The sequence below is a fragment of the Phaseolus vulgaris genome, chromosome 3 (assembly GCF_051622355.1).
Source record: "Phaseolus vulgaris cultivar YP4 chromosome 3, ASM5162235v1, whole genome shotgun sequence".
Lineage (NCBI taxonomy): Eukaryota > Viridiplantae > Streptophyta > Magnoliopsida > Fabales > Fabaceae > Phaseolus > Phaseolus vulgaris.
The window spans coordinates 27,903,438-27,927,415 of NC_143500.1; the positions used below are offsets into that span (position 1 = coordinate 27,903,438).

The window sequence follows — 23,978 nt, forward strand, 5'->3', positions numbered from 1 at the left end:
TGTAGTTACATTCACATCAGTGGGGCCCCTCAAGGGACCCAAGGAAGGAAGTCAACAGACTAACCGCTTGAGGCGTCGCCAAGATGAGGCGTCGCCAGGATAAGGCATCGCCAAGACGAGGCATCGCCAAGATGAGGCGTCACCAAAGTAAGGCGTCGCCAGGAGAGGGTGTCGCCAGGTTAAGACGTAGCCCAGAACAGTAACAAAGAGAAGAGAAAGGTGGCTTCAAGGCCATAGTTCTAGTACCAGTAGGGAGTAACCTGACTCGTGAAGTACTCATGCCACCGCTGGGAGGCCCTTGGGATAGATACGACCCATGAGAGGGCCACGCCCAGGGGCAAACCACGTGCGTAGTGCGAGAGGAAGGTAGATACACTCCCAGGGGAAGTGACTAGAGGTTGGGGGGTCTGAGTTGACACCCAGAGAGTCGCCCCACGCGCCAGACGCACTTCGAGGAAAGAGGACTCGCACAATGAAATAACCCTAAGTTGGGTTACGACGCTGTGAGGCTCTCTGCGTAGAATAACGATCAAGTCAGAAGAACACGTGGCAATAAGCACTGGAATATCAATATTCTCCTGAAAGTTCTCTAAGGTACGCGTTAATTTAGATTACGTTTCGAATGTTTCGAGGGATATTTTGATACGATTTCAATGCGCTTTAACGCGTTTAAAGTGCGGGAGGTGTTTAAAAAGGGCCTTGGGACGTTGGAAACGGGATCCCGAGTTTTGACCTAATTCACACAAAGTCACAAAAACCCTAGTTGTTTCACGGCGCACCCACTGTGCGCACAGGCAATTAGGGCAACACAACATTAGTTACTAAGTATTTTCGACCACCTTCAGAGCATCCAGTCACGGTGTTCCGATACGGAGGTGTGTCGTCTTTGATGTTTCTCGCTAGCTGACTTGATCATCGGAGTGCAAACGGTCGCGAGGGCACCCCTTTGTTCACTTCTTTTCAGATACTCATGAATGGAGCGGAACGAATGTGCACTTGCTCGTGAGGACAAGTCACGCATAAAGACGACCCTGGTCAATCGGCGAGAACATATACTATCAAAGTATATGTGTTGTTATAAGGTTCACATTCACATATTCTAGTACTTGACAGATTCATTTAGGAAAAAATCATTGACACTTAACAGAGCTTTTAAAAACCTCAACTTTATATGTGCTTTATTAGAGTTATAATAATACTAAAACTATTTTTTTTTAGTAAAATGACAATCATAAAACAATTAGGAGTATGTACCATTATAGAACAAGTAGTGATAAAAAAATAATAATCACGGAACACATTTCACTTGCTATTTTCATTTTTCGATTTCTTTTTTCATTTTTATTTTTCTCTTTTTTCAATTTCTCATATTTTTCTCTAAAGATATATTTCCTTCCTCCTTTTTCTTACACATTTCCATTTCCTAAGAGGGAGTGTCCAACAATTATACATACTAATCCACTAAGTAACTGTTTACACTGTAAATAGGTACGAATATATATACTCTGAATTAAAATAAGAATACTGAGAAAATTAATTTTTATATTCCAAAATAAGCAACTAATAAGGAAGCTCTTGTCTCTGAAAAATATAATGTAGCAGAACTATTTGTCCAAATATCATACACACTGATGATGAAAATTATCAACAAATAGTAGCATGGCATGATTCTAAAATTCTTATCTCACACTCAAACACTCAAGTTGAATAATGTTCTAGATATATGGTAGTACTTGCAGAGATTGGTGGTTCAAAAATATTTTGTACTTCCCATATCATTTATTTTATTTTAAATCATCTATCTTGTCTCAACCAATGTCTCAGACATTTCGTTGAGGGAATACGCATCACAATTTCTTGAGGAAAAGAATCTGTCGTGGTCGAATTATTTCTTCTTGTGTAAAATCCAGGTTCAGTTGGCTCAGGCAATAATTTTTCACTGTTCAACATGAAAACTACTAAAGACATGTTTGGCCTATCCTCTGGTCTTTGTTGTACGCATAACAAACCAATATGAATATATCTTAATATTTCAAATGGAACAACTGTAGTGTCCACTGAGTCATCCATTAGTTCCATTGACCTTTTTTCAATCCATAGTCTCCATGCCTATGAAAAGACAAATACATAAAACCCATTAATAGATAATTTTATTTTCCATATTGGAAACTACTAACCAAGCAATGTTCATTGTTTCAAAATTCATTGCAAAAATTACAACAGAAAGGTTTAGTCTTTAATAGGGAAGACAAAAACCAGAAAATTACAGAAAGAAAATAAATATAGGTATAGAGTGTGTTTTGCGACTCCAAGAATGTTCATTTTTTCAAGAAGGATCAAAGTTTTATTATTCACTTACATATTTGATTCTTAACTTACATGTCCAAGAAGATTTAGTTGATTGTTTGCGTCACGAAATCCTCTATTCTTCCTCCCACTGATTATCTCCAATACAATCACCCCAAAGCTGAATACGTCTGATTTGACTGAAAATGAACCATGCACAGCATATTCAGGAGGCATATAGCCACTGAAAAAAAAACACATGACTCAACATGAGAATTTAGAATTGTTAGGAGAAAGAAAAAAACAAGCATAGAAAAACTTACTATGTTCCCATCACTTTATTTGTGTTTGCATCATCTTATCCAGGCCAAAAGTCCTAGCCATACCAAAATCTGATATTTTTTATTTCATATTACTGTCAAGAAGAATGTTATTAGTCTTGAGATCCCTATGAATAAAGAAGTCCTTTAGCAATTCCACCAATAATTTCAAATCTCTTAGCCCAATCAATTAATGTACTTCTTGTTGAATCTAATGAGAAAGTTCACTACCAAGTTAGCATGACAGTTTGATGGAAAATTTTACAAAATTGGAAAAACTAGATTCTTACAAAAGCCCCACCAAAAATAAAATAATCCAAGCTTCTATTTGGCATGAATTCATAAATTAGCATCTTTTCATCTTGCTGAATAGAACAACCAAGAAGGTTTACAAGATTGCGGTGTTGAACTTTTGCAATCAACATTACTTCATTTTTGAACTCTTCTAAACCTTGTCCCGAGGTTTTGGAAAGCCTCTTAACTGCAATTTCTTGCCCATCTGATAATATACCCTGACAATAATTTTGAAAACATTGAAGTTATTTCTGTGAAGAAGATGAATGGTAAGTAAAATCTATTTTCATACCTTGTACACTGGTCCAAATCCCTCTTGTCCCAATATGTTACTCTCAGAAAAGTTATTTGTAGCATTGGAGATGGATAAAAAGTCGAATATGGGTAAATCAATGTCATCCTTCTCATTCTTCTCCTTCTAGTAATTTGTTTCTGCTACTTAAAAATCTATCAGATGTTATGCAAAGCAAAAAATACAATAGAAAATAATTTTGTGTAAATTGTAACAAGAATTAACACTAGTGCAAAAAAAAGAAAAGGATACACTTTATTTAGTGCGGCTTTTGCGCTACCCGCTTTCGTAAAAAACGCGGTGGCATTTTTGAAATTATTATGATTTACGAATGCGGTTATTTGAATAGCCGCATTCGTAAATCAAAGCACTTGATTTACGAATGCGGTTATTTGTATAACCGCACTTGTAAATCAAAGCGCTTGATTTACGAATGCGGTTATTTGAATAACCGCATTCGTAAATCAAAATTCTTTGATTTACGAATGCGGTTTTACCTTTAACCGCATTCGTAAATCCTTTTTTACCCTAAATTTTGAAGCACGCCACACACAATTTCAAACTTTATTTCTCGTCTTTGCCTTCGTTTCGCATTCGCACTCTGAGTTCGTCTCCTTCTGCTGCATCTGCATTCCATTTGTGCAATGTAAGTTTCTTGAACTCTCTTTCTTCCTCTTCATCTTCACAAATATATGCATAAATGTTTTTCCTTTTTCTTATATATGTTTTTTTCCTTGCATTGGTGGTCTCGAAGCACTGTTTCGTTGGCTGACATTCGTTTTTCTTACATTGTTTGGTTTCTCGCATCGCTCAATACTCTTTCATTGTCTTCGTGGTTTCTTGTGGATTTTTTGGTTTGCTCCGTTGCTGCTTCCCTGTCCGCCGTCGCTTCTGCTGCCGCCACCGTTGTTGGCGCTCTCATGACTCTTCATCAACGTTGGATTTACACAAGATTAACGATGTTTTAAAATTTTTAATTTTTTTAATGATTTGGCATATACAAGTGCGGTTAAAGCAAATAACCGCACTTGTAAATGGTATTTATAAATGCGGCTATATAGCCGCATTATTTCTTGATTTACAAGTGCGTGTTGATGGCTATAAAGCCGCATTTATAAATTCGAAATAGCTATATTTGTTTTATGTTTCTGCACTAGTGTAATCAGAACATAGAAATGAAGATTGGTTCATTATTGCTCAGTTTAAAGTAAAATATAACACAAATTAGTGTGGCAATATTTAATTATCATGAGCTCACCTGACTGCTTGAGATTCTTCCTCTTAATACAAAATATGATTCCAAATACTGCAACGGCAATGATGAATATAGTGCAGCCAACTACAATTCCTCCTTGTAAAACAAGCAATCACTCACACTTGAATTTTCTCTCTATTGAAAACACTCTTCTTTGAATTTCTCTCTATTGTATTTCTTTCTGTGGTGCATATTACAATTGAGAGAGCACCCTTTTTATAGGATTTAGGAAGCTCTTCTAGAAAAATCTTCATTATGGCCTTTAAAACCCCACTAACAACATAATTAAAATCCCACTCCCAACTTTTGACCTTTTACATATCCAAACTCTCATTCTACTCTTTTCTAGTAACTTCTAACTTTAAAACCCACAAATTACATTAAAGTTTATTCAACAAAACTCCCCCATAAACTTAAATGTTTCTACCATCCATCATGCCAATCATCTTCTTGAATTTGTCGAAAAAGACTTTCGGTAGCGATTTTGTGAAGATATCTGCAACTTGATCCTGACTTGCCACATGCACCAATTTCACACTTCCTTTCTTCACATGATCACGAATAAAGTGAAAACGAACGTCAATGTGTTTGCTTCTTTCATGGTTCACTAGGTTCTTTGCCAACTCAATTGCTGATTTGTTGTCAACTTGAACCACGGTTGCACCTAGTTGCTTTAGCTCCATCTTGCTCAACAAGTTTCTAAGCCATATCGCATGACATACACACCAAGATGCTGCCACATATTCAGCTTCACACGTCGATAGCGTCACAATCGGTTGCTTCTTTAAAAGCCAAGAAGATGTTGTGTTCCCCATAAAGAATACATATCCCGGTGTACTTTTCCTATCATCTATGTCTCCGCACCAATCGTTGTCAGAGTAACTCACCAACTTGTAATCTTCTGCTTTTGAGTAGAACAATCCGAGTGATACAATACCTTGGATGTACCGTAGGACTCGCTTCAACGCCTTCTAGTGTGACTAAACCGGTTCCTCCACGAATCGACTTATGATGCCGACACTTAATTGAAGATCCGGCCTCGTGCATGTGAGATAACGAAGGCTTCCTACCAAACTCTGGTATCTACTTGCATCGACACGTTCTCCTCGATCGAACTTTGAGAGTTTTGCACCTGGTTCCATTGGTATTGATACTGGGTTGCAATTTTCCATCTTGTACTTCTTCAAAATATCCTTTGCATATGTCTCCTGTGATACAAAAATACCCGTCTCTTTTTGTCTAACCTCCAAGCCAAGGAAAAACTTCATCAATCCCAAATCTGTCATCTCAAATTCCCGTCTCATTGTGCCCTTAAACTCTTCTATCATCTCATTATTGTTACCCATAAAAATGAGATCATCAACACAAAGAGCAACAAATATCATGTTACCTCCATTGTTCTTTGCGTAAAGAGCATGCTCGTAAGGACATTGCTTGAACCCGTTCTCCTTGAAGTATGTATCGATACGAGTATTCCATGCCCGCGGTGCTTGCTTCAACCCGTAAAGTGCCTTCTTCAATTTTAGCACCTTCTTCTCCTCTCCGATTTTCATGTACCCGGGTGGTTGTTCGATGTAGACTTCTTCTTCAAGCACACCATTCAAGAATGCCGACTTGACATCCATTTGAAATATCGGCCATTTAAATTGAGCCGCTTGGGAAATGAGCAATCGAATTGTCTCCATTCTTACAACGGGAGCAAACACCTCATCGTAGTCAATTCCCTCCTTTTGTTTGTAACCCTTCGCAACGAGTCGCGCCTTATACCTCTCTATCTCGCCTTGAGCATTCATCTTTTTCTTGAATACCCACTTCACACCAATGGGCTGACTTCCGTCTGGCAATTCTGTTAACTCCCATGTGTTGTTGCGGTTAATCGCTTTAATCTCCTTATCCATGGCAGTTTGCCACATCTTGTCTCGCACCGCCTCTTCAAAGCTGATATTTTCTGCATCTGCCAAAAGACATACAAGGTGTACCTCATTTGTCGAATCATACAAATCATGCAAACTTCGAATTTTAGGTTGTCGTGGTTCATCTTCATCATCGGTTGTTTCGGAGTTTATACTTGTCGGTGCAACTATTGATGATTCTCCAACTTCAATCATAACCTCTGAAGAATTGTTCCAATCCCACTTGCTTGTTTCATTTATTCGCACATCACGACTCACCATTACCTTCTTGCTTATCGGGTCAAGGAGCTTGTATCCTTTTGTCTTCTCATCATACCCAATAAAAACATACCTTTTGCTTTTGTCTTCGAGCTTCGTTCTTCGTTGATCTGGTACGTGTGCATAAGCCACACTACCAAACACTTTGAGATGAGAAACTGTTGGCTTTTGTCCGCTCCATGCCTCTTGTGGTGTTTGATCATCTAACTTCACATGTGGACATTGATTTTGCACATAGATGGTGCATTGCACAGCTTCCGCCCAAAATTCTTTTGGCATCTTTTTGCTCTTAAGCATTGATCGAACCATGTCGAGAATGGTCCAGTTCTTCCTTTCGGCCACACCATTTTGTTGAGGAGTGTATGGTGTAGTTAGAAATCACCTTATGCCTTTCTCCTCGCAATACTCCATGAAAGTCGTTGAAGTATACTCGCCACCTCTATCAGATCGTACAACTTTGATCTGTCTATCAGTTGCCCTTTCCACCATCACCTTGAACTTTTTGAACACCTCAAATGCCTCGGATTTTTCTTTCAGAAAATAAACCCAAGTCTTTCGTGAGAAATCATCGATAAAGGTAATGAAATACCTTTTACCGCCGAAGGATTCTGGAGTAATTGGTCCACATATGTCGGTATGAATCAATTCAAGAGGTTGCTTAGCCCAATATTGAGCCTTCTTTGGAAACGAGGTTCTCACATGCTTGCTGAGCACACATTCTTCACAAAATTTTCCCTCGTAGTCCATGTTGGGTAGCCCGTGCACCATATTCTTCTTCGCTAACTCTTTTAGTCCACCATGATGTAGGTGACCAAAACGAAAATGCCACAACGATGCCTTGTCTTCTATGTTGACTTGCAAACATTTTTCTCGTATGCTTCTCAAATTCAGCATGTACATCCGATTTCTTTCCATCTCGATTCGAGCAACCAAACGCCCTTGCTTGTTCTTCAAGTGTAGTAGCCGATCTTTCAAAAAAATCGAGTAACCTTTCTCCGTGAGTTGCCCCATACTCAATATGTTGGTCTTGAGGTCTGGTACGTAATAAATATTTTGGAGTGACCCAATTAAGCCATCCTTTTGTAAGTAGCAAACCGTACCTCGCCCTTTGACCTCCACCTTTGATGCATCTCCAAATGACACATGACCATCTTCAACCTTTTGCATATCTTTGAATAGGTACTCGTGACCGCACATATGGTTGCTTGCTCCTGAGTCGAGGTACCACAGAGTGTCACACTGTTAATGTTGACTTCATCTTGAGCCATCAAGAGAACACCTTCATTCGTTTTGACTTCCAAGGCTAGGTTGGTTGTTTCTTCTATCTTTATATCAACACGACAATCTTTTGCAAAAAGCCCCACTTTAGCACAATTGTAACATTTGTCAGAGTTACCATCCTTCGCATAGTGACCATATTTGTGGCATTTGTAGCACTCGATGTTGGAATAATTCGATCGGCCACCTCTTCCTCTACCACGTCCTCTTCCACGCCAATTTGGTTGGCTCGACTGTTCCTTTTCCTTATAATACCCTTCATGGTTGCTGCCTTTTCCACCACGACTTCCACGACCACGCCCTCTATATTGAGAATTTTGATGATAGAGTACCTTTTCGTCTTTGATTGACGCCTTCGTTTGAAGTGCTTGCTCAAGTGTTTCCTCCTTCTTCTTCTTCTTTCGTTGCTCGTGTGCCTCGAGAGAACCGGCAAGCTCGTCGATTGTGAGTGTCGTTAGGTCCTTTGACTCTTCTATTGCGCACACAATACTCTCAAAATTATCGGTTAATGTTATCAAAATCTTCTCCACAACTCGTGCATCGGTCAACTTTTCACCATTTCGGTTAAGTTGATTCACCACAGTCTGTACACGCGTAATGTAGTCAGATACACTTTCCAACTCCATCATCTTCATGCTCTCCAACTCGCCACGAAGAGTTTGTAGACGCACTTGCTTAACTCGGTCAGCTCCTTTGAACACCTTTTTTAGGATGTCCCACGCTTCTTTTGAAGTAGTTGCACTGGCAATCTTCTCAAAGCCCGACTCATCAACCGCTCGGAACAACATGTATAGTGTCGCCTTATCCTTTGATCGCATCTCTTTCAACACCTTGGTTTGAGCTGCCATATAACCCGTGGTATTTGTTGGTTCTTCGAAACCTTCTTCGACCACCTCCCATGTATCTTGAGAATCAAGAAGAGCTTTCATTTGAATGCTCCAATTATCATATGTGGTCGCCTTCAATAACCGTGGTAGCGGTATTTGACCCATCACATTCGCCATTGGCTCTTGATACCAAATTGTAAAACAAGCAATCACTCACACTTGAATTTTCTCTTTATTGAAAACACTCTTCTTTTGCATTTCTCTCTATTGTATTTCTTTCCGTGGTGCATATTACAATTGAGAGAGCATCCTTTTTATAGGCTTTAGGAAGCTCTTCTAGAAAAATCTTCATTATGGCCTTAAAACCCCACTAACAACATAATTAAAATCCCATTCTCAACTTTTGACCTTTTACATATCCAAACTCCCATTCTACTTTTTTCTAGTAACTTCTAACTTAAAAACCCACAAATTACATTAACGTTTATTCAACACTCCTATCTTTCTATTGAAGGCGTGATCTAAAAGATTAAGAACTCAATCAAGTAATAATCAACAGTCACACAATCAAACTTTGGATAATTTACGAAACATAAAAACATAAATATGCAGAAATTTTAGTACAACTTAACCTTGGAAACATAATAAGTGTCAATATTTTATAGTTGAATTAAAAATCAATAAATTAGGGCAGAAAAGGTAAAACAGGAAACAGGGCATAATATGGGAGGAGGAAGCATTCAATAGGCACCATCTTTTTTGTTTAAGTAATGTATTAAAACGAGTCACAGATTAGTTTTGGTGAATCTGACCAAATATGTATAGAAGTACATAAAGAAACTATTTTGTTTGCAGCATAGTTAGTAGCGATAAATTCTACTTATACTATTCATTATCGAAAAATACTTAAGTACTCTCTTGAGATAATGGACCTTAACAACTTACACATATATTTTAAAAATTAACTTCGATTATCGTGTAAATGAACTTTATACTTAGTAACAGATATCAGTTAATTGAATATTTAGAAAAACTCAAAGGTCTATAAATACAATATAAGAGAATACTCATCTTAACTCAATATTTATTAACTCAATATTTATTGTTGGAAAAATTAAAACTAATTTTTCCTCCTTTGTGTAGATACAAAATGGAAATGGAGGATGGGGTCCTCAAAGGAAGGTCTTTGGAAGGATGTAATAGAATCAAAGTATGGGTCATGAAGGATGTTGAATGTAAACAGTTCTGGCCTAAATAGTCTTACACAAGGTGGTGGTCTAATTTAAGCAAAGTTTGCACCCCTGAGCAGGGGGACTTGTGGTTTAACTCAAATGTGGTATGGCAAGTGGGTTTGAGTCAAAGTTTAAATTGTGGGAAGATGAGTGAATAGATAACATTAAGATAAAAGAAAAATATCCTAGAATTTTTAATAACTCTTTGATCAAAGACAAAACAATAGAGAATTTTGGAAGATGTTCATCAAAGGGTTGGGAATGGGTGTTCAGCTGGAGAAGAGTTTGGTTTGAATGGGAAAGGACAATGCTAACAGATTTCATGGAATGTTTATCACTAGAAACATTGCTCCGTGACAGTGAGGATAAATGGCTATGGAGAGATTCTCCCACTAGCATATAAAATGTTAGCTAATAATGATTATGGGCAACCATCTGAAGCTATAGATTCACTAAGGGGTTAAAAGGTGACGCTTTCAGCCCAGTTCTTTACATGGAGGGCTATGTTGAATAGGATAGCAACCAAGCAAAAATTGTTTATAAGAGGTGTTCAGCTGGGGGATACTTTGTGTACTCTTTGTGGGAGGAAAGAGGAAACAACATCCGACATCCTTATATCTTGTAACATATCAAATGTTGTTTGGAATATGTGGTACAAATGGCTTGGGGTAAGTTTTGTGAATCAAAACGATATGATTAATAATTTTGACCATTTTTCTTGTATGTGTTTTAATAAAGAAGGTAACAGGTTATGGAAATATGTGTGGGCTTCCATCATTTGGTGCATATGGAAACATAGGAATGGTTTAGTTTTTAATCAAGATAGGATTAACACAATGGAGATTTTAACTATGGCACAGGCGCAGTCTTGGGCTTGGTTGAAACATAAGGTAAATAAAGATAACTTTTCCTATTGGGCTTGGATTTAACCTCACATCACTTGTATCAATATGACAACCAAATAGCTTTATTGTTTGTAATCTATTTGTCTAACAATAAGACCAAGGTTGTTTTTTCTGTTTTGGTGGTTATTGTTTGGTTTTAATAGGTTGAGGAAAACTATTCTAAAGCTATATAGGAAACGGGCTTGTGGTATGGGTAGGGAGCAACTCAGAATTGCTATGAAGGAAAGTATGAAGGCACACTGTAAGCAGCTGAAATAGAAGAAATGCAGTTTGAAAGTAGGAGAATGGTTTAGTCATGTGATGGAAAAGCTAGGTTTTATGCAACAGAAGACCAAATGTGATGTTATGCAGAACAAATTTTTAGTGGTGCAGGAAAGCAAATAGATATGAAAAATGTTACTTTGTAAGAAAGCAAGACATCCAGCTGGGGAGAATGTGTGTATATGGAAAGCAAGGAATGGGAAACAAAGCCAACAAAGCAGCCATGTTGACAAGGTGATGGTAACATAGAAGTTGGAAGGTTATTCTACAGAAAAGAAAAAATAATGGGAGACAGCATATACCGGTAAGTTCTCAAATCTTTTTTATAAGGCTGCAAAATTTTATATGTGGTTGTAGGAATGTGCTTTTTGTCAAATTCTTCTTATTAAAGAGAATTCAAATTCTGTTTTTAGTTTTGTGGTGTTATAACGATGCAAACCAGTGCTTTGCATTACTTGTTGTACAAAGTCTTTTGAAGGGGTCTCTTTATATGATTTATGCAGTTGTAGCTTTTGTTTATGCCAAGTAATATAGGCATTGCCTAGTCTGGTATGTGTAAGAGTAGGAAAACAAAAGTTTATAAAGGGTTGGGACACCTCTAAAGTGTTTCTTTTTATTTATTTTATTCATTGCTGATAAAAAAATAAAATGGGCACTTAAGCGGACAAAAGAAAATAGAAAAAAACATAGTAATAACATCAAGAATTTTTAACGTGAGAAAACCTTCTCAACTTGAGAACTATAAACCACGGGACGTAGTCTAGAAAATGTTTTCACTATGAAAGTAGGATTACAATATTTGTTTCTCTCACTCTATGAAGGGAATACCTAATCTCACCCAACAAGTATGGAATACAATGTCTCTATAGCCTCTCACTAGGATTTATAATCTGACACTATTGTGGATATCAATTCTCTCATTTATTCTCTATGTTTCTCTTCTCACTTGCTTACATTTCTCTTCCTCACAAGTTCCCTTTATATACAAAATGAGAGAAAGGTTTCACCAAAAAGAGATAATGATAATTAATGCTTCTCACATTTTCAAGATACCTTGAAAGCTATCTTCAACTTTCTAGGTTGAACTTCATAGTCTTGAAGAAGTATATAATTCCAAGACATTGGAATGTCCATCATTGAATATATTCAATGGATTAATTACCAAGATTCATTGGTCATTGTCTCCCATTTAACTAAGGATGGATTCCCTACAAATCTCCCCTTTCATGACTTAATTTAAGGGTATCACTAATTCAACTCCCCTACAACAGTTTGTTATCTTTTTAACTGAAATTGCCTTGGTCAACATGTCAGACCAGTTGTCATCTGTATGATCCTTCTCTAACTAGAACTCCTCATCCTCCAAAGCATTTTGTACCTAATGATAACGATAATCAATGTGTTTTGTCCGAGAATGAAATGTAGGATTCTTAGCTAGGTGGATTGCACCCTTTCACAACAATTTGAGCTTTGTACCTTGTTCTTGAGCTTCCTTATTCATTTTAAGCCTGTACACCCATTTGTTATTCAAGGCTTTTCTTCCTTTAGGTAGCTAGACCAGATCATAAGTATGGTTCTTATGTAAAGAGTTCATCTTTTCTTCCATGACTTTAATCCAATCTCCTCTCTCAGTTGACTCCGTAGCCTCTTAGAAGTTTTTAAGTTCACCATTATATGTTAAAAGTAATATAATCTTCTTTAAGATACTTTGATGACAACATTCTTCTTCTTTCATAGCATCTCAATTCAACTTGCATTTGTTGCTCCATTGGCTCGAGTTCTTGTTGTATTTGAGGGTCTGAAATTATCTAATCATGATCTGGTTGTTCATCAGTCTGGTCAGGAACTCGCTGAGAAGAATTTGTCTATTGGTCTATCTGATCAAGATCTATAAGGAATTTCCACCCTTAAATAAATGTGAACTTTGGACGTGCACTGATTTGTCTTTTGAATACCTTTGATTGTGTGATCCTCAAAAAACACAACATCTCTACTTGTAACAGTTTTCTTATTTATAGGATCCCACATTCTGTACCCAAATTCATCTTTTGGAGACCCAAGGTGATGGAGGACCATCCAAGCCACCATACACAAGAATAAAGACAGAAGAACTATCTATATAAATAGTAGAATATTCATGTATAGGACTTGTATTTTCAATTACTTTCAAGAGTATTTTGTAGATGAATTAAAGACACTCTAAAAGCCTTCACTTATCACACAAGCAAGGGTCCTTAAAGCATCTTAAGAGGACATACACGTCTCTTCTTAAGCCACCAAATCTCACCATAGTTAAGCTTACTTAACTAGGGTTATGGTAGCTTAAGGAGCAATCTACCCTCACTTTTGTCATCTATAAATACCTTACATAAAAATTTTGTATCTAGATTTGACATATATTGAATGAAGTATTCTTAATTAAAAAAACTCATTATCTCCCAAATCTATCTTTGCTAGTAAGCCTAAAAGGCCTAGTGAACCTTGGAAGGTTGGCCACACCTTCTTCCCCTCCATTGCACTCAACATTGCCGAAACCCTAGCCTCACCATTGCCTCGCGGTTCTCTTCCTTTTCCAAAGCCTTTCGCTGCCTCATTCCATTCCAATCAACAATCAAGAACTTGGATTACATCAGGTGGATCATAGCACACCAAGATCTGGCCAAGCTAAGCCAAGTTTTTGCAAAAAAAATTTGTTCAGCTTTGTGTTTGTCACAGTTTCCATTTGTTCTTGATTCTTTGTCTTTGTATCTTTATCATCTACCGTTTACTTTTGTTTCCACTATTTTCTTTACATTTTCCACTATTTTCTTTACAGTTTCCACTGATTAAAATCCATTTTTCACCGTTTAATTTGAGTACAACTTGCATCCAAAGTTTCCTTTGTTGTTCCGTTGCATAACCTAATGTGTTGTTTATTGTTCTTCCGTTTTCTTGCTGATTTCTTTGTTTTAATTGGTTAGTTTTGTCTCATTGTTGTGTTACACCGTTTATCTCACTTTTGTGTGTCTTTCCTTTGATTTCCTTATTGTTTGTTCAGTTCAATTTGTGCCAATTTGTTCACACACCATCCGCACCAAAACCTGTCAAAACCAGGGGTGTTCTTGTTGTTTTCTTTACTTATACTTCTATTTCTTGATAAGTCTTGTGTTTAATTCATTTTTGTGCACACTTAGGTGTTCTCTTGTGTTTCTACTAGTCGCATGTCCATTGTCACATTCCAATTTTGTTTAATCTTGTCAAATTTCATTGTGTGTTGTTGTTGCATGCAAGCTGTTTGATATTTGGTTTAGTGCACATCAACTGTTTGCTCAAAGTTCTGTTGCTTTTTGCATCAATTTTTGTGTGCAATTTGTGTTACCTACATCTAAGTGTCATACCTTGCCATTGATTCCTTGGTGATTCCTTGCATTGTTTCCTACTGTTTCTTGCAGTTTTGTCATGTATTATTGCTTCCTTTAGGTTTTCATTCAGTTTTCCAAAATTTTATGATTTACTTTTAGTTTGCACAATTTATCTTGATCTCATATTATCACCAAAACTTGTGAAATTTTTTTGTGTAACACCATTAACATGTTACCTGTATTCAGTAAAAAAGGAACTTCCAAATTGTACCTACAAATTTTTTTTATAAATTTCAAAAGTCAGGACGTTTTTATGTTTGAGAACCTCTTTCAGTGCTAGTTTTGCTCTTAGTTTTAAATTTTTTGCACCTAATTCCCTTGATGTTTTATCCTGGACCTTTTACCATATCTTGTTTAATATGTTACCAATCTCCAGATAAAATTTCAACTTCAAATTCGTTGTATCAAAATTACCATAATTCTTACACTTTTAGTGGCCATTCCTAAAACCTACTTTCACTTTTAGTCCACTTTGCTTGCGATTTGTGTGCCCTTGTTGCATTTATTTCTTCGTGATTACTGAACCAATTGGCCTCAAATTTATGCCATATTGTTCATCATTGAGTGTAGTTTTACCATAAAAATTTCAAACAACTGCTTTGTAAATTAATTTATATAACTTTTGGAACAATCCCTGTCAGTTTCTCTAGATTTTTGGTTTTTAATCTTTTCTGGAGTTTTTCTTAGGTCCTTTTGATGGTGCTTCCTTTTCTTGGTTGCCTTAATTTTTGTATTGTCTTCTCTTGGATCTTTGTTCTGGTTTTTTACAACTTATCTCCTTTAAGTTTAGCTTTTCCACAAAATTTAGTTTTTCTTGCTTTCTTACTTGGATTCCTACTTTTGTGTTTAGTAAGTTGGTGATGCTTGAAAGGTGTTTCAAGAAGTGGGGTGGCCCCAATCTCCTGAGGCTTCTCCTTGGTTATATAGACTTACTATCAAGAAGAGAAAGATGGATCCCAGAGAAATTTTCAGCATACTTCAGTTCAAAGGACATAATTTTGTGTTGCATTTAATTTTTTTCCTCAAGTATTAGTTTTCATTTCTTTGTTTGGGAAAATGTTGTGTTAAGAAATCTCACTGAACTTTGTAATAGTATTCGTGCATTAGTCTGGTAGTATGCCAGTGAAGTCTTTGTGTTCTCTGCATTATCACCACAGGTCTTGAACTAACGTTTACATTTCTTCTTGCTATCTTTACAATTTCCTTCTTTTATTTCTTTTCTTGTGGCTAGATAAACCTTTCTTTGGTTTTTAAAAGCATTTTCATATCTACATATTTGTTTTCATGTTTTCTAAAATTGTTTTGAAGTTTTCTTTTGGAAAATTTTGTGAGATACATTTAAGGTAAGCTCTGGCTAGGAAAGCCTTGGTACTTAAGAAGTCCATATGACTTACCTCGCTTTCCTGGGAATGAACTTGAAACTTTCTCACTTTTGCTTCCTTTACTAAACTTCACCCATAAAATTGTTTTAAACAAAATCACTATAATTGATTTCTTTCTAACAGTTGTGAAAATTTTATTTACAATCAACCATGAGTGGACCATTTTATCAGTTTGGTGTTCATGGCACTATAAATGCTCAAACTCCAATAGATATCCGCTCACGACTAGACCAACAAACTCAAAATGTTTCTGAGATAAAAGAACTCCTTATACAATATAAACAACATCAAGAAAGTCAAATACATAGGTCTAGGAGTATATATGGAGACATTTCACATCGACCTAGGAGTGGACATGGGGAAGGTTATTATCCAAACACTAAACCTTATAAGCAACCATATTCTCCATGTAAAGAGGTATCCTATAATACCTATACCGTGAATTAATATTTTAACTCCTCCTACCCTAGGACGGATTACAAAAGGAAAGGTTAATCATCCAAATCACACTTTAGGGAGAAGAGTTCTAAAAAAGTTTCTTTTTTTATCCTATTGTACCATCTTAAACACTTGAAACTTCTTTTCCTTCTCCCTCTCTTATATTTAATAAAGATATTCTACCTATATCTCCATATCCTGAGTTTTTCTTATTATAGTCGGGAACAACAATTTTTTGAATGTTCTTCCACTAACACAGTTTGTTCCACACATCATGATGATAACAATTCCATTGATACTGGCCTTTCTTTCCATGAAAAGGAAATATTTGACATTCCAGTTTTGGAATCTACAAACGAAACCAAACTCAAAGAAAATTCTTTGTCTAGAGCTTAACTAGACATTAAAAACTCTTTCTCCTTAGACCAATCTTGTGAGGAGTTACTTGATGCCAATCTTTTCTTTGGACCCATTTCCAATGAGAAGAGCGAAAAGGAAAAATCAAGAGCGATAGAGAAACTAGACAAGATAAAGAATTTTTCTGAAGAGTTGACAACAGAAGAATCTCCATCCCTAAAAACTCAAAAGGAGGTACCTAACCTTATAGAGACACTAACCACACAATCTCCTACAACTCTAAGATATGCTAAACCAAAAATTAAGATATCTTCTAAATAGTTTATTAACATTGAGCATAAAGGAGAGGAGTCTAATACTAGTATTGTTCATGTTACTTCCAATGACTTTTCCCTTGATTCCAATATTTTGTTTCAAAATGTTAATCAACTTCATACTTTCCATAGAGAAAATGATTTTCATCATACTTGTCACATTTTCAAAGGTTTTCTCTTATGGATAGTTATCTCTGTATACCTTTGCTTATTCAAATATTGAAATACAACATAAATACCCTTTTTCCATCATATAAAATCTTTTCCTTCAAAATGATGGGGATTTCGTTGTGACTCAACAAGTAAAAGTCAAGCCTTTTTTAGGACATTATGATAAAAAACGTTTTAAGTCCCATTATCCCTATAGAAGTTTGTGAGTTTTTATTAGACAACCCTGAGAATTTTTCAAGTACATTTTTTTACAAGGGTTGTTTTCCTAAAATTACTTTCACTAACAAATGAAATAACTTTGTGACTAGTTTTCCTTTTGAAAATCTTTTGTCTAAAGCTAGCCAATATTTTGTTCAAACATCTTGTGAAGACTTGCTAGTAATAAAACAAGACGATCAAAAGTTTAGGCAATTTCATGAGATAGCAAAACTGAAAACTCAAAATAAAAAAAGTACTCCTTACATCTATTCTATCAACCTATTAAGAAAGAAGTACCTTACCATTGAACCAAAGTACATGTTTTCCATTTTTCTTCTTCCTTTTATTGTCCATATTTCTTTCATGTTAATTTTTTATTGTTTTTATAGGGACATTTTTAACCCTAGACAAAACAACAAATTTTTTCCTATATCTCTTAACCACAAAGAGGTTCGAGAGGATACTAGTAAACTAAACAAAACTTGATCAAGAAAATATTAAAATTCAAAAACCACATAAATTAGATGACCATATTACCTCAACCCAGAGAATATTTTGCATGTTTGTGTCCCTTAATCGAGGAAATTCTTCTTCCTATTCTAGTTCTTCTTCTTCTACATTATTTTTTCCTTTTCCTATGGTGTTCCCTTTACCCGCTTTACGTAATAAGAACCATCATAAAGGTACCATACAAAATACTTTTTTTGTTTTCGGTTTCTACATCCATCCACTTCTATTCATTTGCATTCTTCTTATGTTTGTTGTCTTTTCCAAGTCTCTTATGAACTTCTTTGTTACAATAATAACATATTATTGTTCTTGTGAGATTGCGATCGGCATTTGACTTTGTTTTTATTTCTTACACGAGATTTCTCTTATTTCACTTCTTCCTTGTTTCTCTATAACATTTGCTTCAAATTAGAAATTTGTACTTCTTTCTTTCCTTCTGGATTCTTCATTCAACAGATTGTCTAAAACGGTGTCCATTGAGATCTTCCTATATGGGACTGAGTTGTTGAGCATGACCACCAGCGTGTCCCAAATTTGAGGCAACTAATTGAGTAGCAAAAGTACTTGCAACTCATCATCAATCTCCATATCTATCTTTGTAAATTGATTAGCAAGATCCTTTAATGAATTTAAGTGCTCCATCATACTTTGACCATCCTTGTAGTCAAGTTTCATTAGTCTTCTTATAAGAGATACTTTATTTCTTGGAGTTTCTTTTGAATCATACATTTAAGTTTTGACCACAACTCATAAGCATTTGTGTATGTGGACACATGCTCAAACAAACTTCTATCAATATACTTTCGAATCATTGCAACAAATTTTCGATTCAAAAGTTCTTAAACTTTGTCATTCTTGCCTTCTGGCTTGTCTTTTCAAGAAATGGACTCGTGCATATCCTTACGGTGTAAATGATCCTCCATCATGGGCTTCCAATAGGAATAGTTGTCTACTATCAACTTGAACATGTATCCATTAGTAAAGAATCCTTCCATCTTGTATCAGATCTCTGATACCACTCACTGGTGCAGAAAGGAAAAACAACGGCAGTTATTTTCAATTTAAAACGGCGGCTATATAGCCGCATTTGATGTACACGTAGTCTTAAATCGAAGAGATAAGAAGGCGACTATTTAGCCGCATTCATAAAATTGATTTATAAATGCGGCTATTTACCATAGTCGAATTTATAAATCGCATTTACGAATGACATTTAGGGTTTCTTTTCTTTTTTGCTGTTGTTTGGGTTTCTAATCAAAGTTCTCAACATGTCATTATTGAACATGTCATTAAGGTGGCAACAACGACGAGGAAGGCACAATAGAGAGCAAACAAAAACTTTTCCAATGAAACAGTGACCTTAGCAATGGCATAAGAGAAAACATAAGAGAAACAGAAAACATACAAAAATCAATGGTGAAGAAGAAGAGAGGAAGACAATGCTTACTAATGGCACGAAGACAATGCAAAGAAGAGATAAAGAAATGAGGAAGCATAGTTAATGGAAGAAGCACAAAAGAGAAACGAAGCGCGAGAGAAAGGAGAGTATGAAAACGTAAGTGGCGCGCTTCTGAGTTAAGGTAAAAAAGGTTTTAAGAATGAGGCTATTACAATTAGTTGCCTTCTTAAATCAAGTTAGTTTCAAAAACGCATTAAATAATGGGTCGTTGTTTTAAACTTTTGTACTAGTGACTGTTGGGAAAATCATAACTAATTCTCCCTCCTTTGTGTAGATACAAAATGGACACTTGCAAAAATAATAAGCAGAAAAAAGAAAATAGAACAAAATAGAGTAATAACACCGAGTATTTGTAACGTGGGAAAACCTCCTCAACTTGAGAAGTAAAAACCCATGAGACCTAGTCCAAAAAATGTCTTCACTATGAAAGTAAGATTACAATATCGGTTTTTCTCACTTTATAAGGGTAACACTCAATCTCACCCAACAAGGATGAAATATAATATCTCTCTGCCTCACTAGGATTTTTAATCTCACACTATGGTGGATATCAATTCTCTCATTTAATATCTATGTTGCTCTTCTCACTTGCTTGCATTTCTCTTCCTCACAAGTTTCCTTTATATAGAGAAGGAGAAAAAGGCTTCATCATAAAGAGATAATGGATAATTAATGCTTCTCACGTATATAATTTCAAGACATTGAAATGTCATCATTAAATATATATTCAATGAATCAATTACCAAGATTTATTGATAATAGCCTTCCATTCATTTGATTAAGGAGAAATTCTCAACACTTATTACTCACTTTATTACTTATCTATCTCTAAGCTCTTAGTGAATTAAGCATTAGAGAATCTTCTATCATTATCATTGAACTATCATTCGATTTCATCATTGAAGCTAAGTAGCGCTTCAACGAAAGGTAAATAAACTAGTATAGGTTGTACATTCACAATTCCAATTCATTTTCGGTAATAACACTATTATTTGTATCTTAATGGATAATACTTATTTTTGTGAAACCTATTCTCTATTATATATTGGGGGTATACTTATTTAACTATTTTTTTTAAGGAATTGGGTTACGAGTGATAAACTTTTCGGATGGTGGGATCTACCCATTTTGCAGAAATAGGTTTACATTTAAAAAATATATATATTTTTCCTCCTTTGTGGAAGTGAAACCTTTTTAAGGGATATGTGTCCTTTCAAATTGAAAGAAAAAAAAAGAGCTTTAAAAGAAAATGATAGAAATATAACGATTTAAGCTGTTTCTAATTTTTATTTAAAATATTTGTTATTTTATTTACATGTATATTTTATTTTGTTTTCTTAGAAAATAATTTCAAAATCATCACATTTAATTTCTATTATTTTTCTACTCCTCTACTTTTCTTCTTCCTTTTTTATAGTAGTTTTAGATTTTTTTTGTGTCCGTTATTCGATTTCAGCGGGTGTGTTTCTCAATTTAATTGAAACTTATTTACCAACGTGAAATGTCTTAAATATATTTTAAAAGGTTTGTTGTCATTAGAAGATTATAATAATTCTAATAAAATTAGAATTAATATATGACTTAAATTTAAAGTTGATAATCTTCTAACCATAAAAATTATTTATATATAAATTATATATTAAAAGGTAAATTTATTATATATGTAACCGTTATTTTTAAAAAGAGATTAATTATTTTAAAATAAAAATAAATTATTTATTTTATTAAATAAATGAATAAATATTTTTTTATTTAAAGATGAATAAGTACACTTTTTTTTCTTTTGATAAAAAATATTATTATTATTATAATAACTATTGAAATAAAAATATGTTATTATATTTGTTATCATGTTATTATAAAAATATTTTTTTAAATGATTATAAAATAAATAATTTTTTAATTTTGTTGTATGCAAATTTTTTATTGTCTAGGTGATTTTTTATTGGAAAGGATTATTTGAATTTTAAAAAAAAGTTATTTAAAGTATAAAATTGTAAGAAATTGAATTCTTTGTTTTTTTTTTCAAATTTAAACTTTTTAAAAAAATTTAAATTTAAATAAACAATTATTATATTTATTATATTTTAATATTATAAAGGATAAATTAAAAAACGAAATATATACATCAAAAAAGGAAATCCCTTTGTTTATATTGTTATAGATAAATAAATAATTAGTTTCAATAAAATCTACAAATATTTGATATTCCTCATTTGCATATATTGCTAAAAAATTAAATTAGCACACCCTCTGTATATCTTGTACCGTACCCATATTTTCATTTCAAAAAAATTGCCGTACGCTTACTGCACCGACATAACTTTGTATTTCAGTGAAGGAACCTGATAAACCAATTAATTACCACTACAAGCACGGTAGATCTTCACGAAAAGACGATAGATTTTTGTTAAGAATGAATTGTAAAATTGAAAGTAACTTGAAATTTTGAAGTTGTAATTCGCAGATAAAAATCTTGTCCACCCTGTGCTAGTACCCCGATGTCAACAATGTCATGAAACCAATGCAAGCAGCCACTTCCCTGGACACTGATATTCAGTTGAGCATATGCAGTACAAGAGCAGTTGCTCAAGCACAATTTCTCGCATTCCCCAAGACTAATACTCTTATCATACCAAGAAGAAGATGTATCTGGCAATTTCATTCCCTCGTACCTCTGAAATTTATCTCCCTTGTTACAGTCCAGAGGTGTAGTTCGATCACAGGTTGAATCTGCAAAGTTGGATTGAAACCCACTCAAGCATTCACAGTGTTGATTGATGTGCTCCACTCACATTGCATATATACCATATCTCTCACACTCATCAAATGAACCAGGGTATTGCGTATCCCATCTTTTTGTCTCATCTGACCATATTAAACGCACTTGATACCCTTCTGGGATCAATCTGCTTCTCAGCTTAGTTTAACTATTCAAGAGTTGAATCTGATAGAAGATTTCATCTTCATTCATAACAAAAAAGGATTTGATTAATGGGTCAGTTATTTCTCCAGGTAGTCCTGTGATACTAAGACCATTCCAAGAGCCTGGTCTATAAACTACGTAATCACTAGGCTCCTTTGTGATGACTAGTTGAGGAAGGCCACGAGTATCAACACCAAATACGAATTCACCTGGAGTAGGATCTTTGAAGGATTTCCATGATCTTAGAGCTCGATGATGACCAGTTTTGAAGTTCGTTCCAAGTTTCATTCCTGGAAGAAAAGTATCATGGGTAATCAAAGCTTTGCCATAAAAAGTTGTTGTCGCCATCTTTCACAACCATATTTCCTGATTCCAACAACTCCACCGCAACTGGTTTGCGTGGTGTGTGTGATGATGCATTTGAGAACCATATTTTGGCTCCTGTGCCATCTTTGATACTGAGAAACCCTTCATCACCGTCTACTTCTAAGACTCCGGAGTGGTCTTGAAGTGGTGTTTCTTTGTTGGCCACCCAAACAACTGTTCTGGGGGATATGTTTTTGTACCAAATTCCTAGGTAACGGCTACCGGAATTTTCAAGGCTGAAGAATCCTGCTTCGAAGGTTCCATTTGTTGAGACAAGAGTTACATTCTCATTCACAGGATCTCTCACGGGTTGGGTGGGAGTAATCATCTCCAAAGTGGAGGACAAGGTTATCAAAGAGAGGAACAAAACGCACAAACCAAACATGTCAAAGCACTCCATTGATTTTGGTACGATTTTTATCATAAACAAAGTGGTTGGGTCTGAACTCGGTGATGGCTAGTACATGACCGAAGAATAACAAATTGACTTTCATTGACACTTCTTTATAAAACCTTATCTTGATCCCAAAATATCATAAGTCATATGGTGTGTACTCTAGTGAGGTTGAGTGAGGTTGAACTTACTCTAGCAAAACCATATGACTTCTGATATTTTGGGATCAAGATGTAAGGCTTTATAAAGAAGTGTTAATGAAGGTCAACTTGTTATTCTTGGGTCATTTCCTTCCTGGTACTATGTTGTGATGGGTCTCTAGAAAGTATGGGTCATGTTCATGATGTAAATTTGGACTATTATGCTTGCAATATGGAATTGAAAATATCCAAGAAAGTTTTTCCCAACTGGTATCCTACAAATGTCAAAAAGAAGTATTCCTGACAGTGTTGGTGTTGTTGGCATGGCTGGTACCTTCAGTTTTCAAGTTTGAATTATAAATTTTAATATATGATGTTAACTTTCGTGTATATTGTATATTTTACATTATCAATTACTTACAATTAATTATATAAATAGGATTTCTCTCTTTAATTTTCTTTCATTTTTTTACTATTTTATTCTTATATCAATATTTTATTTTATTTTATTATTATGGACATTGTGTTATTTCCTATTTTTTCAAAATTTTTAAATATTTAAACCTTAAAGTCTTTTCGAAACACTTCAAAATTTTCAAATTTTAATATTTTCAAATATGATAAATTTTTCAAGTTTACAATTTTTCCAAATTTTCAAACCCTAAAGCCTTTTTGAAACACTTCAAATTTCAAATTTTTAAATTTTTAAATTTTCAAATTTTTAAATTATCAAAATTTTAAATTTATAAAAATTTTAAATTTTCAACTTTTTAAATTTCGAAATTTTGAATTTTCAAATTT

At 34.8% G+C, this 23,978-nt stretch overlaps 1 pseudogene; it reads right to left on the bottom strand.

Moving 5' to 3' along the window:
* Positions 1-1,798: 1,798 nt before the first annotated feature.
* On the bottom strand, positions 1,799-23,067 carry LOC137839435 (G-type lectin S-receptor-like serine/threonine-protein kinase At4g27290; annotated as a pseudogene).
* Between the last annotated feature and the right edge of the window lie 911 nt (positions 23,068-23,978).